Consider the following 17415-nt stretch of genomic DNA (forward strand, 5'->3'; position numbering starts at 1 on the left):
TGGGAAAGATTGAGAGCAGGAGGAGAAGGGGATGACAGAGGAGGAGATGGTTGGATGGCATCACTGACTCAATGGACATGGGTTTGGGTGGACTCCAGGACAGGGAATCCTGGCATGCTGTGGTTCATGGGGTCACAAAGAGTCAGACATGACTGAGCAACTGAACTGAACTGAATCACTTTGCAGCAGATCTTGTATGGTCTTGAGAGATTGTGCTGATTCTTTGAGCTTCAGTTCTGCCATCTGTAAAATGGGCATATAGCCTCCCCTGGTCCACCTCTGGGTGACTCTCTTTGGTGCATAATAAGAACAATAATTATGGCACCATAATGACATTATCCCAGCAACAGCAATCACTAACATTACTTTTGAGCAATTACTACTTATTAAGCACTATCAAAAGCTTCCTATGTATTTTATGACATGTTCCTTGTAATAATTCTATCAGGTAGGCACAGTCAGTTCTGCTATAGTGCTTATTTTGAAAACATGAATTTGTTTTAATGCCATTGACCTATTAGGGAAGGACTTGAGGATAATGTTCACTTTGCATTTGCTTATGAGATGATGTTGGGTGTGAGACACACAAGGTGAACTCATCACTGCAGCCAGTTGAACTGAGCCACATAGGGGTAAGCAAAATTCACACATGTACACACCTCAAATGTCTACCATCTTCCCCAGTTCACTGCATAATGTGTGTTTGTTACCAAAATCAGGTCTAATTGCTCACCACTCTGAAGTCCATACTTAAGAGGCACGTGCTGGTAGAAACAGAAAGGTTACTTTAATTAGAAAGCCAGCAAACTGAGGAGAAGGTGGACTTGAGTCCCCATATCAACTCCAAAGATTCTGCTCAACCATTAAATTTTTAAAGGGAAAAGGAGAAGTAGTCTCCGTCACTGAGATAGGGGGTCAGACTCATTGCCATCTCCTACTGTATGCTGGCTTGTCGACTCCTTGTGATCTTTCTTTAGATGCTCTCTCATTTACATGGTTTGCTCAAGAGATTACTGAAGCAGCAGTTAGGGAAGAGATCTGTTCATCTGTTAATTACTCATTCTTCATTTCTATATGTTTGATCTAAGAAAAAACAACAACAAGAGGTTAGGCTATGTATTGTGTGATGAAAGGATTTGTAGAATGTGCTTGGCCTGGAGATGAGAAGAGCATGGGGTACCTGGTTTAAGGTTAGTTACAGTATAGCTTTGCTAAAGTGATAAGACAGAAGGAGCCTCCTGCAGAGAGCCTTTTCCCCTGAAAGAGCTCTTTCCTGCCAGAAGCTGCTGCTTACCTGTTATGAGCTGTGTATCTGGTGCTAGAACTTTCCCTCGCATTTCTGATGACCCTCCTCCTACCACTTCACAGTAACCCCCAAACGGTAACCCGTTTGATACCCACTTCCACGAGCAAACCAAAGGTCTTTTTTCAAGGTGAAGTGCCAGTTTTTTTTTTTGATATTTCTGTATGTCGTAGCCACTTAGCATGTGTGGGACTGGGCTAACGTTTTTATTAGGCTGCTTTTTAAAAAATGTGTCACTGATAAAGTTTATGAATGTTGTGTCTTAACTCCATTGTTCCCATTGGCTCTATGGGTTTTACAACCTCTATTGATTCGTTTTAAATAAAAAAAATTGTGATTAAAATATACATAACGTGAAATTTACCATCTTAACTATTTTAAACTGTACATTGACACTGTTGTGCTGCCATCACTACCATCCATCCACAGAATTCTTTCCATCTTGCAGACTGAAACTCTGTACTCTTTAAACACCGGCTTTCTGTTCTCCTTCTCCTTCCAGCTCTTGGAGATCATCATTCTACTTTCTGTCTCTGAGTTTGATTACTCTAGTTACTCATAGGAACTCAGTTCAGTTCAGTTGCTCAGTCATGTCCAACTCTTTGTGACCCCATGGACTGCAGCACACCAGGACTCCCTGTCCATCACCAACTCCCAGAGCTGACTCAAACTCATGTCCATTGAGTTGGTGATGCCATCAACCATCTCATCCTCTGCTGTCCCCTTCTCCTTTTACCTTCAATCTTTTCCAGCAGCAGGATCTATTCCAATGACTCAGTTCTTCACATCAGGTGGCCAAAGTATTGGAGTTTCAGCTTCAGCATCAGTCCTTCCAATGAATATTCAGGACTGATCTCCTTTAGGATGGACAGGTTGGATCTCCTTGCAGTCCAAGGGACTCTCAAGAGTCTTCTCCAACACCACAGTTCAAAAGCATCAGTTCTTTGGCGCTCAGTTTTCTTTATAGGAGTGTGATCATGTAATATTTTGTGACTGGCTTATTTCATTTAGCATAATGGGTTCAATGTTCATCCATTGTGTATGACACATGTGTCATGATTTCTTTCTAAAGGCTGAATGATGTTCCCTTGTATGTATGTGTGTGCATACTAAGTCACTTCAGTCATGTCCAGCTCTTGGCAACTCCATGACTGTAGCCTTCCAGGCTCCTCTGTACGTGGAATTCTCTAGGCAAGAATACTGGAGTGGGCATCTGGGTAGCCTCTCCTCTGTATGTATATGCCACATTTTGTTTATCCATGGTCTGGAGTGTTTTCAAATACATACAGCCATTTCTCCCATTCTTGGGACACCAGCTGAGTATCCAACAGTTCAATTCATTTCTTAAGGCTCTGCTCCACAAGCCTACCCCCAGCTTCAGACATCAGTCACAAGTCCCAGGCTTCCCATACTTTTGACTGACTGGCTATAAATTGGAGTTTCCCATGATCCCCTTTTAAGGTTCAGTGATTTGCTAGATGGCTCACATAACTCAGGAAGTAACTTTACTCACCCTTACTGGGTTATAAAAAAGAATACAACTCAGGAATAGCCAAACGTAGAGGTGGCAGGTATAGGGAATGGGGGCATGGTGCTTCCTTGCCTTCTCCAGCCACATCACACTCCAAACTCTTCAACATGTTCAACGGCCTGGAAGCTCAAGGGTCCAAACCTCTAATCACTTGGTCTTTCTAGTGACCAACTCCATCCTGAGGCTCTTTCAGTTCAGTTCAGTCACTCAGTCATGTCTGACTCTTTGCAACCCCACGAACTGCAGCACACCAGGCCTCCCTGTCCATCACCAACTCCCGGAGTCCACCCAAACCCATGTCCATTGAGTTAGTGATGCCATCCAACCATCTCATCCTCTGTCGTCCCCTTCTCCTCCTCCCCTCAATCTTTCCCAGCATCAGGGTCTTTTCAAATGAGTCAGCTATTTGCATCAGGTGGCCAAAGTATTGGAGATTCAGCTTCGGCATCAGTCCTTCCAATGAACACCCAGGACTGATCTCCTTTAGGATGGACTGGGTGGATCTCCTTGCAGTCCAAGGGACTCTCAAGAGTCTTCTCCAACACCACAGTTCAAAAGCATCAATTCTTCCACACTCAGCTTTCTTTGTAGTCCAACTCTCATAACCATATATGAACACTGGAAAAACCATAGCCTTGACTAGACAGGCCTTTATTGACAAAGTAATGTCTCTGCTTTTTAATATGCTGTCTAGGTTGGTCATAACTTTCCTTCCAAGGAGTAAACATCTTTTCATTTCATGGCTGCAATCACCATCTGCAGCGAGGCTCTTTAGGGGGTCCTATCCTAAGTCACTTCATTAGTATAAACTCAGGTATGATTTAAAGGGGCTTATTATAAATAATGAAAGATGTTCCTATCACTCAGGAAATTCCAAGGGTTTTAGGAGCTCTGTGCCAGGAACCAGGGACAAAGACCAAGTCCATTTTTATTATACCACACATAGCATCAATACGGTGGTGCTTATGAAGGATGCATGCTACCTTACAGCAGAACTGACTGTACTGTTGTTTCTCCATTTTGCACATGAAGAAGCAGAGATACAGGGATGGTAGGTGACTTGCCCAAAGAAAGTGAAAGTGTTAGCCTCTCAGTCATGTCTGATTCTGTGACCCCATGGACACTAGCCTGCCAGGTTCCTCTATCCATGAGATTTTCCAGGCAAGAATATTAGAGTGGGTTGCCATTTCCTTCTCCGGGGGATCTTCCCAGGTATCGAACCTGGGTCTCTTGCACTGCAGGCAGATTCTTTACCAGGCCTGTGATTCAACTTCTCCAACCTTCCAGCTATAAATGGGAGATCCAGGACTTAAACCCAAACTTTGCCGATTCCACAACTTTTGCCTCAAATGCTGTGCTACCCTACTTCCTTTTTTTTTTTTTTTCCCAAGATATTGTCACCAATACAGACGATGATGACTGTGAGTCAGTCTGGTTATTAATTTCCTGTTGTTAACAGAAGCTTAGTGTCTGAAATATCTGCTGCACCATCTGGAATTTTTAATAAAAACCTGAGGAATTTCCAGGGGTTTTTGTGCATTGCATATGTGTAATAGCAAGGGGAAAATTGCTATTTTAAACCCAAAATGCCTACAGCCACTTTTATACTCCAGGTGGGGGTAAGAATGGTGCCTGGCAGAAGGAAGGCTGCTTTTTTGTTTAAGAAAATACTAAAAATAAGCTTTTTTGATTATGTAACAGAAGACTTCCTACCCCCACCTCACATAGTCTGGAAGGTGGAGGCTCTATCAAGGATTAAATTGCTCTACAAAAGAAACTAATAGGAATCAGAGAACTGTCCACTGGCAGCACACGAAGAAGGGAGATTTGCAAGTCTCAGGGAAAAGAGGAGATTAAAGAAATTCATGGCAGGGAAATCAAATGTTCCCTATCAGGTTAGGCTTCCCGGGTGGCTCAGTGGTAAAGAATCCACCTGCAATGCAGGAGATGCAGGAGATGTGGGTTTGATCCCTGCATTGGAAAAATCCCCTGGAAGAGGAAATGGCAACCCACTCCAGCATTACTGCCTGGAGAATTCCATGGAGAGAAGAGCCTGGCGGGCTACAGCCCATGGGGATTCGAAGAGTCAGACACGACAGAGCTCACAGCAGCAGCAACCAAGGCTACAGGTCTCAGCCCCAGATGAATGATGACTGGGGAGAAATTCCCTGTGTTGGGTTGACTGAGGAACTCTGAGATCATGACCGTCCAGTTTTCAATGTTTCCAGTCGTGTACTAGTTTGAAACTCCCCTCAGTAAAATCAGCTACACGCAGTAAGCTCTGTGTCCTAATGGCCTGTAATGTGAAGGGAGAGGATCTGGGTTCCTGAGAGGGAGAAGTGGTGGGAAACAGGTCAGCAGGGACAGGAAGTCTGAGCTGGGAGTGACACAGACAGAGTAAAGGGACAAAGTAGGTAATTAGTTAATCCAACGAAGGGATTAAAGTTAAAAAAAATGTGCGGAAGACTCCTGGGAAATTAATGGTCACTCAAGAAAGCAGGGTTGCTTAACCACAGAACCAAGCAGGCTTGCTTAACAACAAAACCATGCAGCGGAAGCATGAAATGTGCCCCAAACAATAAAACAGTGGAGGCCTGAGACCCACACGCTGCCCAATGAGCTCAGTAGGCTGGTGATTGCTAGGACATGCGCCTCTGGGCACATAAAAACAAAAATATAAGGAAAGGACACTTTCCTTACACTATGCAAATCCTGGGTAGTGTAAATAGTGCTGCGATGAACATTGGGGTGCATGTATATTTTCAAATTATGGTTTTCTCTCGGTATATTCGTAGGAGTGGAATTGTTGGATCATATGGTAGTTCTGGACTTCCCAGGTGGTGCTAGTGGTAAAGAACCTGCCTACCAATGCAGGAGACATAAGAGATGTGTTTGACCCTCCAGTTGGGAAGATCCCCTGGAAGAGGGCATGTCAACCCACTCCAGTATTCTTGCCTGGAGAATCCCAAGGACAGAAGAGCCTGGTGGGCTACAGTCCACAGGGCTGCAAAGAATTGAACATGACTGAAACGACGTAGCATGCACTTATGGTAGTTCTATTTTTAGTTTTTTAAGGAACCTTCATACTGTTCTGCATAGTGAATGTACCAATTTACATTCTTACCAACAGTGTAGGAGGATTCCGTTTTCTTCACACCCTCTCCAGCATTTATCCTTTGTAGATTTTTGGATGATGGTCGTTCTGACTGGTGTGAGGTAATACATCTCATTGTAGTTCTGATGTGCATTTCTCTAATAATTAGCGATGTTGAGCATCTTTCCATGTGCTTTTTGGCCACTGTATTTCTTCTTTGGAGAAATGTCTGTTTAGATCTTCTGCCTATTTTTGATTGGGTTGTTTGTTTTGCTTTGATATCCAGCTGCATGAGTTGTTTGCATATTTTGAAGATTAATATCTTGTCAGTTGCTTCATTTGCAACAGAGCAATGGATAAAGAAGATGTGGTACAAATATACAAAAGAATACTATTCAGCCATAAAAAAGAACAGAATAATGCCATTTGCAGCAACATAGATAGACCCAGAGAGTGTCATACTGAGTGAAATAAGTCAGACACAGAAAGACAAATATCATATGATATCACCTCTATATAGAATCTAAAACAGGGTACAGATGAACTTATTCGCAGAACAGGAGTAGAGTCACAGATGCATAAAACAAACTTATGGCTCCCAGGGGACAAGTAAGTGAAGTCGCTCAGTCGTGTCCGGCTCTTTGAGACCCCATGGACCGTAGCCCACCAGGCTCCTCTGTCCATGGGGATTCTCTAGGCAAGAATACTGGAGTGGGTTGCCATGCCCTCCTCCAGGGGATCTTCCCAACCCAGGGACTGAACACAGGTCTCCATCATTGTAGGTGGATTCCTTATCATCTGAGCCACCAGGGAAGCCCAAGAATACTGGAGCGGGCAGCCTGTCCCTTCTCCAGAAGACTTCTGACCCAGAAATCTAACCAGGGTCTCCTGCATTGCAGGTGGATTCTTTACCACCTGAGTTACCCAGGAAGCCCATATACACACTACTATGTATAGAACAGATAACTAATGAGAACCTACTGTATATCACAGGAAACTCTACTCCATACTCTAATTTCCTATATGGGAAAAGAATCTAAAAAAAAGTAGATATATGTATATATATGTGTGTATATATATTTATATATATATAACTGATTCACTTTATTGTATACCTGAAACTAACCACAAGATTTAAATCAACTGTACACCAATAAAAATGTTAAAAAATAAGGAAAGGATGACATTATGCTGAAACCTGAAATGGTTTGCCATTTTTAGTATGTGTTACTGACTTTTTGCTCATTTCCATTGTGCCATGACAGTCCCAGCTTGACCATGCAGGGACAAAAGAAAACTCTGCTCTCTGATGTAGAGAAGAAACTGGTGATGGAAGCTTGACATCTACTCAACAATAAGGAAGAAGGTGGTCCTCTCCCCCTCCCCACTTTTCCTCTGATTATAAAACTGTAGCCCCCTAAGTTCTTGAGGTACCACATGCTCTTGCCTACCATCTTGTAAGCCTCAAAAGCATCCTATTCTACTAAGTCACTTCTTACCTATCACTTTGCCTCACACTGATTTCTTTCTATACTAAGACATAAAGAACTGGAGCTTCTGAGAGTCCCTGAGATGCACTTCTGGGTTTCAGGAGGGGGTTGAGAACTGGGATGAGAGCAGGAGTTGGGAGCCAGAAGTGACCAGCAGAGTGGAAGCACCCCCTTAAAATGGTAGTAAATATTGGGGAGAAGCCTGTTCTTCCACTAAATAGATGGGATGGAGAATGAGGTTATTTCTGTGGATAGTAGAGGAGAATGCTCCAGAAGGATCAGACAGTACCTTCTGGGGTGCTGATACCAGGGGTGGTCCTGCATTCTTTCCTGCCTGGACTTCTGCATCTTAAAGATGTGAACTTCATAATAACCAATGAAGCCACTAGAACTTAAGTTCTGTTTGGCTTATCTTCAGAGTGCCCATTGCATAGGTACATGTACGCCTCAAAGTTGTTCTCATAGATGTGAAAAGTTACACCGCTTCCCCACATGGCAGTAAAGTGATGGGAGGAAGGGACTGCTTGTCTAATGTACCCAAAGTCATCATCTGGGCTTGTGACTTGTCTGTATGACTTCACTTTTTTTGGGTACTTAATATGTGCCCTGTCCTCCAAGCATATTACCTCTTTAAATCTTCAAAGCAACCCCATGAGATTTGTTGTTCAGTCACTCAGTCGTGTCTAGCTCTTTGCGAGCCCATGGACTGCAGCATGCTAGGCTTCCCTGTCCCTCACTATTTCCTGGAGCTTGCTCAAACTCATGTCCATTGAGTCGATGATGCCATCCAACCATCTCATCCGCTGTCACACCTTCACCTCCTGCTCTCAATCTTTCCCAGCACCAGAGTCTTTTCCAGAGTTGGCTCTTTGCATCAGGTGGCCACAGTATCAGAGCTTCAGCTTCAGCATCAGTCCCATGAAGTTGGCCTTGTCCAGTTTTTATGCAGGAGGAAAGAGAGGCTTATAAAAGCCCAAAGTCATGCATCTAGGAAGTGGCAGGGCTGGAATGTGAGCCAAGATTTATTTTTCTCTCAAATCTTTGCTTGGCTTGTGACCACAATAGCCTTTGTCCTTAGAAAGGACACTGTCACTTTTGTCCTTAGAAAAGACTGCTGGGCTCTTAGATCCATCCGTTGGCCTAGAAATGTCCTCTGCAAGGCCAGGAATTCTTATACTTAAGTTGCATCAGGGTCACCAGGAAGATCTCTCCAAGCAGATTGCTGGGTTTCACCACCAGCGTCTCCAGGTGGAGTCTGAGAATTTGCATATCTAAAAAGTTCTCAGGTGACCAGAGTAGCTTCTCTGAGGACTAGAGCTGAGAATCACCAGGCTGGGGTGAACTTTTAGTTTGCCAGGTAACCTGGGCATTGTCTCCAAGTCCCATGATTGCCCTCTGGAGTACTCCTGCAGCCAAGGATCCAGGTTGCATAGGACTTGATTTGTCATCCTTTCACATTGGGTTCTGGATGGCTGTTCTGTCTTCTTGACCAGTGCCCTAGCTGTGTTAGGGCCTGGCTTGCTCTGTTTTCAGGGTTTTCCCTTCTTCCTTGTAGAAGCATCCATACCTTCTGTGGCTTGGGTTGCATACCAACACTTCTGAGACCTGCTGGGCTGGAGGGGAAGGGAAGCAGAGCCTGGAAACTAAAAGGAGAGACACCTCTTCTCCCTCCCTCTGAGAGCTGGCATAGAGCTTGGGGGGCTTGTGGGATCGTGCTGACTTAGGGATTCAGATGGCCTCTGCATCAGTTCAGTGGCTCCTCCCCTCCCCCTGCCTTGCACAGACATCTTTCATCTGGGAGACCGACAGATTGGAATTCTAAGCAGAAAGAAAAACATCTTAATATATCAAGTGTCTTTCGGTAGTAGTTTAAAGGGCCCAAGAGACAGACTGTCAAATGCAGTCCCTGGATACCCAGACCAATATGCCTCCACTCCTGACGTCTGTCTCTTATCGCTGCAGCTGGAAGGAGATCAGAGTCATGTGATGTGTGAGTGCGTGCATATGTGCACAAGTGGGGAGAGCTACCTGTGATAAAGGAGGAATTTAAGGCTCAGGCCTAGAGCTCCTGCCTGTTGTAAGGCTCTGTGGAGTAGGGGTGGGGCAGGGACACGGGGCTCTGGGGTTGGAGGCACTGTCACAGCAACCCAGGAGGTGGGGACTGTCGCTGTCCTCTGCTTTACAGAATCAGAAGCACAGAGAAATCACTTGCTTGAAGTCACTCAGTGGGTAAGGGGTAAGGATGAGATCTGGACAGACGTCACCAAAAAAAAGGTGTATGGATGGTAAATAAGCACATGGAAAGAAGCTCAACATTATTAGTCATCAGGGAAATGCAAATTAAAACCACAACGAGATACTACTGCATACCCACTAGAATGGCTAATCTGAAAAATACCTGACCATATCAACTGTCTCCAGAGACATGGAGTCACTAGAACTCTCAAATGCTGCTGGTGAAAAGTAGAATGGGGCAACCACTTGGGAAAACAATGTGGCAGTTTCTTAAAAAGTTAAATGAACACCTATCATTGGACCTGCCATTCTCCTAGTTATTTATCTAAGAGAAAAGAGAGCATATCCATGTAGAGTTTTGGACATGAATGTTCTCAGAAGCTTCATTTGTAATAGCCCCAAACTGGAAGCAACCTAAGTGTCAGTCAGCAGGTGAATTGATACACAGTGGCAAGCACACAGAATGGAATAATACTAGACAGGAAAAAGGAAGTAAAAAAGACAGCTGAGAGCCGGAGAATTGATGCTTTTGAACTGGGGTGCTGGAGGAGACTCTTGAGAGCTCCTTGGAAAACAAGGAGATCAGATCAGTCAATCTTAAAGGAAATCAACTCTGAATACTCTTTGAAAGGACTGATGCTGAAGCTGAAGCTCCAGTACTTTGGCCATCTGATGTGAATAGCTGACTCATTGGAAAAGACCTTGATACTGGAAAAGACTGAAGGCAGAAGAAGAGGGTGACAGAGGATAAGATGGTTGGATGGCATCACTGATTCAATGGACAGGAACTTGGGCAAACTCCAGGAGGTGGTGAGGGACAGGGAAGCCTGGTGTGCTGCAGTCCATGGGGTCGCAAAGAGTCGGACTCAACTTGGCAACGGAACAACAACTAAAAGGATTGAACTATTGATATTGCAGTGGTGTGGATATGTCTCTAAATGATAACGCTTAATGAAAGAAGCCAGACGTAAAAGAATACATTCTATTTATATAAAATTCAGGAAAATGCAAGCTAATCTATAGTGACAGGAAATGGATCAGTGGTTGCCTGGATGGGGATATAAGGAATGAGGAGGGCCTGGAGGGGGGATTAAAAAGGACACAAAGGAATATTTGGGGGATATGGAGATGTTCATTATCCTAATTGTGGTGATGGTTTTAAGGGTGTATACATGTCTAAACTTATCAAATGGTATAATTTAAACATGTACAGTTTATTGTATTAATATGTCAATTATGCCTCAATAAGTCTGTTAATTAAACAAAACAAAACAAAACAAAACAAAACAAGGACTTCCCAGGCAGTCCAGGGAGTAAGACTCTGCTCTTCACTGCAGGAGGTGAAGATCCCTGGCTGGGAAACTGCTGTTCGGCACAGCCGAAGCAAGCGAGCTGCTGCGCCCTTGTTGCTCTGCCTCAGAGATCAGGCTGGCTGTGTGTCTATCCTGGGTAGGTAGTAACAGCAGCCTATTCTGTGGTCATCACTTTACACAGCTTAATCCTCCCGTCTGTCAGTCCTCTTCAGGCAGGACCTGTTTGATGATGCTCACTTAACGGATGTGGAGAAGTTGACGACATACTCAGGGTCGCTCTTCACCCCCTCAAGAAGGGAGACAAAGGGGGCGGCAAGCCCAGCGGCTTCCACAGCCTTTGGTCAGAGCCCAACAGCAGGCCCGCCAGCCCGGTAGACTTCTCTGAAGGAGTTCAAATCAGATCTCTAAATGTCCTTCCAGCTTTTGGTATTCGGTGAGTCTATGAAATGAAAGGCAAAAAGCAAAAAACTTCTGTCACTTAAAGGGCCAGTCAGTGCATGGACTCCTTTGACTGTCTCCTATTTATTTGTTTCTGGCTGCACTGAATCTTCACTGCTGTTCATGGGTGGTCTCTGGTTGCTGTGAGTGGGGGCTACTCTCTGGTTGCAGTGCCTGGGGCTTCTCGTTGTGGTGGCCTCTCGTTGCGGAGCACGGACTCTAGGGCATTTGGGCTTCAGCAGTTGTGGTACATTTAAAAAAATTGTGATCAAGTATCCATAACATAGAATTTACCGTTTAAATCCTCTTTAAGTGTACGATTTAGTGTCACTGAGTACATTCATAAAGTTGTGCAACCATCACCACTGTACAGTTCCAGAACTTTTTAATCATCCCAAACAGAAACTCGATCTCCATTCAACACTAGCTCCTTATCCTCCCCTTGCCCCACTTCCAGCTTCTCTCTTGGGAAAGTAACCACTATTCTACTTCCTGCCTGGATGGATTTGCCTGTTTTTGGTACCACATATAAGTGTTGTGGTTTAGTCGCTAAGTTGTATCCGACTCTTTTGTGACCCTGTGGCCTGTAACCTACCAGGTTTCTCTGTCCATGAGATTTCCCAGACAAGAGTACTGGAGTGGGTTGCCACTTCCTTCTCCAGGGGATCTTCCCAACCCAGGGATTGAAGCCAGGTCTCCTGCATTGCAGGAGGACCTGCAGCCTGCAGCCTGCAGCCTGAGCCACCCAGAAAGCCCACCACATACAAGTGGAATGATACCTAGCACATACAAGTGGAATGATACCTAGCACATACAAGTGGAATGATACCCACCACATACAAGTGGAATGATACCTAGCACATACAAGTGGAACACCCAAGTGGCATCTTTAACCCTACTCGAACTCCCACTGCTTGTTTTCGTGGCAGAAGTGGGAGGAGACGGGACTCTGGACAGTGCGCTATATAGATAGTGGAGTCTACTGTTTTCAGAGCAGAAGATGGGATGGGAGTGTCCTCTACTGGGACAGGTCCAGGGCCTCTCCCTGAGGTGGACTTGGCTTCTGCTCCTGGCCAACAACTGTGTAGATGTACATGGCTATTTACATGTATGCTTCTGGCCTGGATCTCATGTTTCCAGAATATATTCAGCAGGTGCCTCAAGAGTTCTGCAAATGATTGATTTGGATGTCATTTAACTCCCTTTTGGCTTGGATGGTAAAGAATCTGCCTGAAATGTGCGAGACCCTGGTTTGATCATTGGGTCAAGAAGACCCCCTGGAGAAGGGCGTGGCAACCCACTCCAGGATTCTTGCCTGGAGAATTCCATGGACAGGGGAGACTGGTGGGCTACAGTCCATGGCATCGCAAAGAGTCAGACATGACTGAATTACTAACACTTTTACTTTCCCTTTAATTATTTAAAAACGGCTATAAGCATACCCATTCAAATGTATTGCAAATAAACACACCGATTGGGCAGATTGTGTAGATCTTAGAATGGAAGGGGTCTTGATATCTTTATTTAATTAAGGAGAATCCTACATTACAAGGAAGCTTATGGGAGATGTCTATTATTTGCAATAACTTTTCTGTGTGATTAGAGGTTTCCTATAAAGCATGGACATTTATTGGCCATTGAGGTAGATGAATGCGGCAAAATGTATTTCACAAAGATGGCTACAATAGAATCTCCCATCCCACATGTTCTCGTTATAATGTAAATGTTATGGATTGAATCGTGCCCCCCTCCAACTTCATGTATTGAAGTCCTATCTCCCAGCACCTCAGAATGTGACCTTATTTGGAAATGAAGTCATTGCAGAAGTAATTAGCTAAAATGAGGTTAGGCTGGAGTGCGGTGGGTGCCTTAGCCAATGTGACTGGTGTCCTTATAAAAGGAGACATTTGGATGCAGGTGGAGAACACTGTGTGAAGCTGAAGGCAGAGATCCAGGTGATGCTTCTGCAGGCTGAGAAATGCCAAAGATTGCGAGTGAACCGCTACATGTTAGGAGAGAGGCATGAAGCAGATTCTCCTTTTCCGTGCTCAGAAGGGCACCGGCCCCACCGACCTCTTGATTTCGGACTTCCAGCCTCAGAACTGTGAAATGATACATTTCTGTTGTTTGAGTCACTCAGGCTTGGTATTTTGTTACGGCAGCCCTAGCAAACTTACACACAACCTATATACCACTCTCATTTAGAAATGAGGTCTAGGTCCCCTCTCTTGAAACTGGATGGCTTTTTTGATTATTTAGACAAATAGCATTCAACAGAAGTGATGCCCTATGACTTCTGAGGCTAGACCATAAAAAGTGATAAGGTTTCTGTCTGGCTTATTGGGCACTTGCTTTTGAAGCTTTCAGTCATCATGCAAGCCGTCTGGGTCCCCAGTCTGGGTGGGTGTCCAGGCGGTGTTGAGGAGGATCACTGTAGATGGGGGTGGGACTTGTAGGAGCAAGGAAGTGTCCTGGGGCTGGTGGCAACACGGGGGATCCCAGAAGGCAAGAAAGGGCTCTTGCCTTTTGAAATCTTCTTTGGGTTGACCTACAAATCAACTAGACACAACACCACGTCCAGATACCAGTTCTGGAAAGGTACCCGTAGTGTGGTGACTGGTTCTCTCTTCCCACTAGGAAATTGGATAATTAAGGACAATCCGAACTGAAGATGGTTTGGGGATGGGAGGCCCCTTCTCACAGGGAGGCATATTCTGAGAGCCATCCCCAGGCTGCGTCCATAAGCATCTTCTCTTTCCCTCTACAGTTCCCCCGTTAGCAGTACCTTCACTGAACTGTCATCACTTACCCTCAGGATAGTTTTTTACTGAGTCCCCTACTCTGTGCCAACCACTTTCTCTGCATTATCTCATTCAATCTTTGCAATGACTCCGCAAAAGGCCTTTATTGTCCTTTTACTCTATCATTCACATCTCAGGAGAGATCAATTAACCAAATTAATCCTATAAGGAAGTCTCAGTAGCACCATGAACATTTTCAGGCAAAAGAATAGTTTTTAACTACCTCGGAGGAAGGCCAGCCCCTTTAAGGAAGAAGTAACTGCCACCAGAGTTTAAGAGGGTTGTAAAATGTTGAAATCTGCTGGGCTCTGGAATGGAAATTTCTTTCAATGTAGATTAGGCCTTGATTCAGGGGAATGGCCAGAGACTGATACCTGTGGTTCCCTTGGCAACCACCTTCTGATTGGAAGGAACCAGAGTGTGGAGATGGGAATCACTGGGAACGCCTATATGACTCACCCATAAGTAGGCAGAAAACAGTTAAAAAGCAGCCACCCAGTGAAGCTGTGGGGTGGGTGGGTGGGGGAAACAGCGTTTTTTTCTTTCTTTTCATCAGCTTGCCAAGGTCTTGGGAGGTACTACTGATTTCAGGGAAATAGCATGGAATGGCTGACTTCTGAGAAGACACTCAGTTAGGAAGTTGTTCTCTTTCCACTGAAAGCATAGAAGTCTTCCAAGTTGTCTCTTTTTGTAGCACAAAGAGTGAAGGAGTCACACAAAGGTACCCCCAGGAGTTTTCAGACAGCTGCACAGATGTAAGCACAGAATTCTGAGCAGAGGCACAGCCCTGGCATTTACATGAACGCCTTTCAGTGGCAGGGAGAATGAAAGGAGAGAGGGCTACAGAAACGCCAGGAGTGAAGACTTCATCTGGAAGTCCAACCTTTGATCAGGGGTTGGTAGAGGGCCTGAGAATTTGCATCAGCCCCGATTTGAGGCTGTCCAATCTGAGTAATAGGGATCAGCATGAAAGCTTATATGACGCATACTTGGCACCAAGCTACTTTCTAAGGGCTTTGGTTATTTTAATCTGCGCAACAATCGTACAAGGTGAGTTCATTGTTAGCTCCTTTTATAAGTGGAGAAATCAAGGCACAGAGGAAACTGGGCCACGGGGACAAAGCTGGTAAGCACTGGAGTCAGGATGCGGACCCAGGCTGTTCAATGTGACCAGCGTGGGATGCAGGGGAGGGCCAGCTGGAGAAACAGAACGTGCAGCAGCAGAGAAATGACACTGGACAGCGCTAGGCCAGAGACACCCAGCTACACGTCCAGCTACCTCTCGGCCTGAGCACGATGAGTTTCAGCCCAGCAGGCCCCCAGCACCCAGAGGGGTCCCTCCTCAGCGTGGGCTCCTGGCCTGCTCGAAGGCAAGACAAATGCTTTTAAAAGCCAGGAAAGCAGGAACCCTGCTCTATGAAAACATCCCTTGCCTATAGGATAAAGTACAGATGCCCTGTTCTGTCACATGAAGCTTCCCTATCAGATCCTGTTCTACTTGGGCTGGGGCTTCCCAGGTGACTCAGTGGTAAAGAATCCACCTGCCCATGCAGGAGCTGCAGGAGATGCGGATTCGCTCCCTGGGTTGGGAAGATCCCCTGGAGAAGGAAACGGCAACCCACTCCAGTATTCTTGCCTGGAAGATCCCATGGACAGAGGAACATGGTGGGCTATCATCCGCAAGAGTCACAAAGAGGGGTCGCAAAGTCAGACACGACTGAGCCACCGAGCATGCACGCACTATTTACATCATTCCTTGCTGCCTTCCTGTTATTTAAAACCTGAAATTTCCCGAGTTTCCCCTTCTTCCCGGCAGAGTCAAGCATGGTTCACCCCATCTCCTTGATGAAGCCACTGCACTGGTGAACTGTCCCTGGAGAGAAGCATGTCTCCTTCAGTGGGATCATTGGATCATCACAGATATGACCGATGCCAGAGCATAAAGTAAAGCTGCAATAGCCATAAACTCAACCATAATTTTAAAACCAGAAAATAAGTGCTGAGTTCTAGAAAGCGAGCACATGTGCATTAATTATACAACAGACTCTCATGTCCTGTAAAGTGTGTGTGAAGTGAAATACTCAACTACACCATAAACTGGATATAAAATGGATGTACTGGGAGGAAGAATGGGGCTGAGGAAAGTCATCCTACCTCTGCCACTACTCCTGTATGACTTCGGGCAAATAAACCTCTCTAAACCTCCGTTTCCTTGAGGGTCACCAGGTTCAGGCCAGGGTGGTGCCCTGAGAATGAAATGAGATAGGCTAAGTCTGCAGGCAGAGTCGCTTGCTTTGCCCTTTCCGACCAGAACTGCAGGCTCAGTCACTTAGGCGTGTCCGACTCTTTGTGACCCCAGGGACTGCAGCCTGCCAGACTTCTCTGTCCATGGAATTCTCCAGGCAAGAATACTGGACTGGGGTGCCATTCTGACCAGTAGGACGTATTAAATAACACTTAATAGCAACTATCCTTACCTACAGAGCGATCTTTATAAGTTCTCTAGGTGAGAAGCTGGCTCTGAGGTCATTTTTCCCTCTATGACATAGAGATGCTTAGAATCTTTCTAGGTGCTTAGACTGAGGATTCTCCAGGTGTGATTCTGGGCCCACACAGGGCCTCCTGATAGGCTGCAGATTAATCTAAAAATCTAAGTTCTTTGTTTTTGCTTTCTAAAAAAGATACAAATGCTGTGCAAAAGTCTACAGACTTTTGTTTTTGTATAATTTAGGGGTTACTTATTGAGTGAGTTATTAAAGATTACAGAAAGTCACTGTTTAAAAAAACACCTTTATTTATTTATTTATAGTAAAAACCTAAACCAACCAACTCTCCTGACACCCTCCAACCACTCCCTCCCCACCAAAACCTAAGTGAAGAAGCCCTGTAGCCTTCTTGGACTTTTTCCTTAAAAATTAAAAAGACAAACAACCAAGAAAAACAGCTTTGCTGGGATATAATTCACATATCACAGACTTCACCCATTTAACATGTATGATTCAGTAGAGTTAATATACTCACATATATCAAAAATTATTATGTTGTTTCTCTCCAATTTTTTGAAAGCACAGAGCTTCCCAAACTTCCTTCCCCATCCATCTGAAAAGTGGCAACAGGTTGGGAGACAAGCCATGGATTTTTGCCTCAACTGAGTGAGGATGATGAGATAGTTTGAGATCCCTTCCTTGGAGTTGTTTGGAAAAGTAGCTT

The 17415-nt window shown here is 44.9% G+C and overlaps 1 long non-coding RNA gene across 1 annotated transcript; it reads right to left on the bottom strand.

The window, feature by feature from the left end:
* Positions 1 to 765: 765 nt before the first annotated feature.
* On the bottom strand, positions 766 to 16770 carry LOC139035082 (uncharacterized). The gene is made up of 2 exons (XR_011487598.1): positions 16683 to 16770; positions 766 to 1083 (listed from the first exon to the last, which is right to left on the bottom strand). It is a non-coding gene; the product is annotated as an uncharacterized lncRNA (long non-coding RNA).
* Between the last annotated feature and the right edge of the window lie 645 nt (positions 16771 to 17415).

The sequence above is a fragment of the Odocoileus virginianus genome, chromosome 5 (assembly GCF_023699985.2).
Source record: "Odocoileus virginianus isolate 20LAN1187 ecotype Illinois chromosome 5, Ovbor_1.2, whole genome shotgun sequence".
Lineage (NCBI taxonomy): Eukaryota > Metazoa > Chordata > Mammalia > Artiodactyla > Cervidae > Odocoileus > Odocoileus virginianus.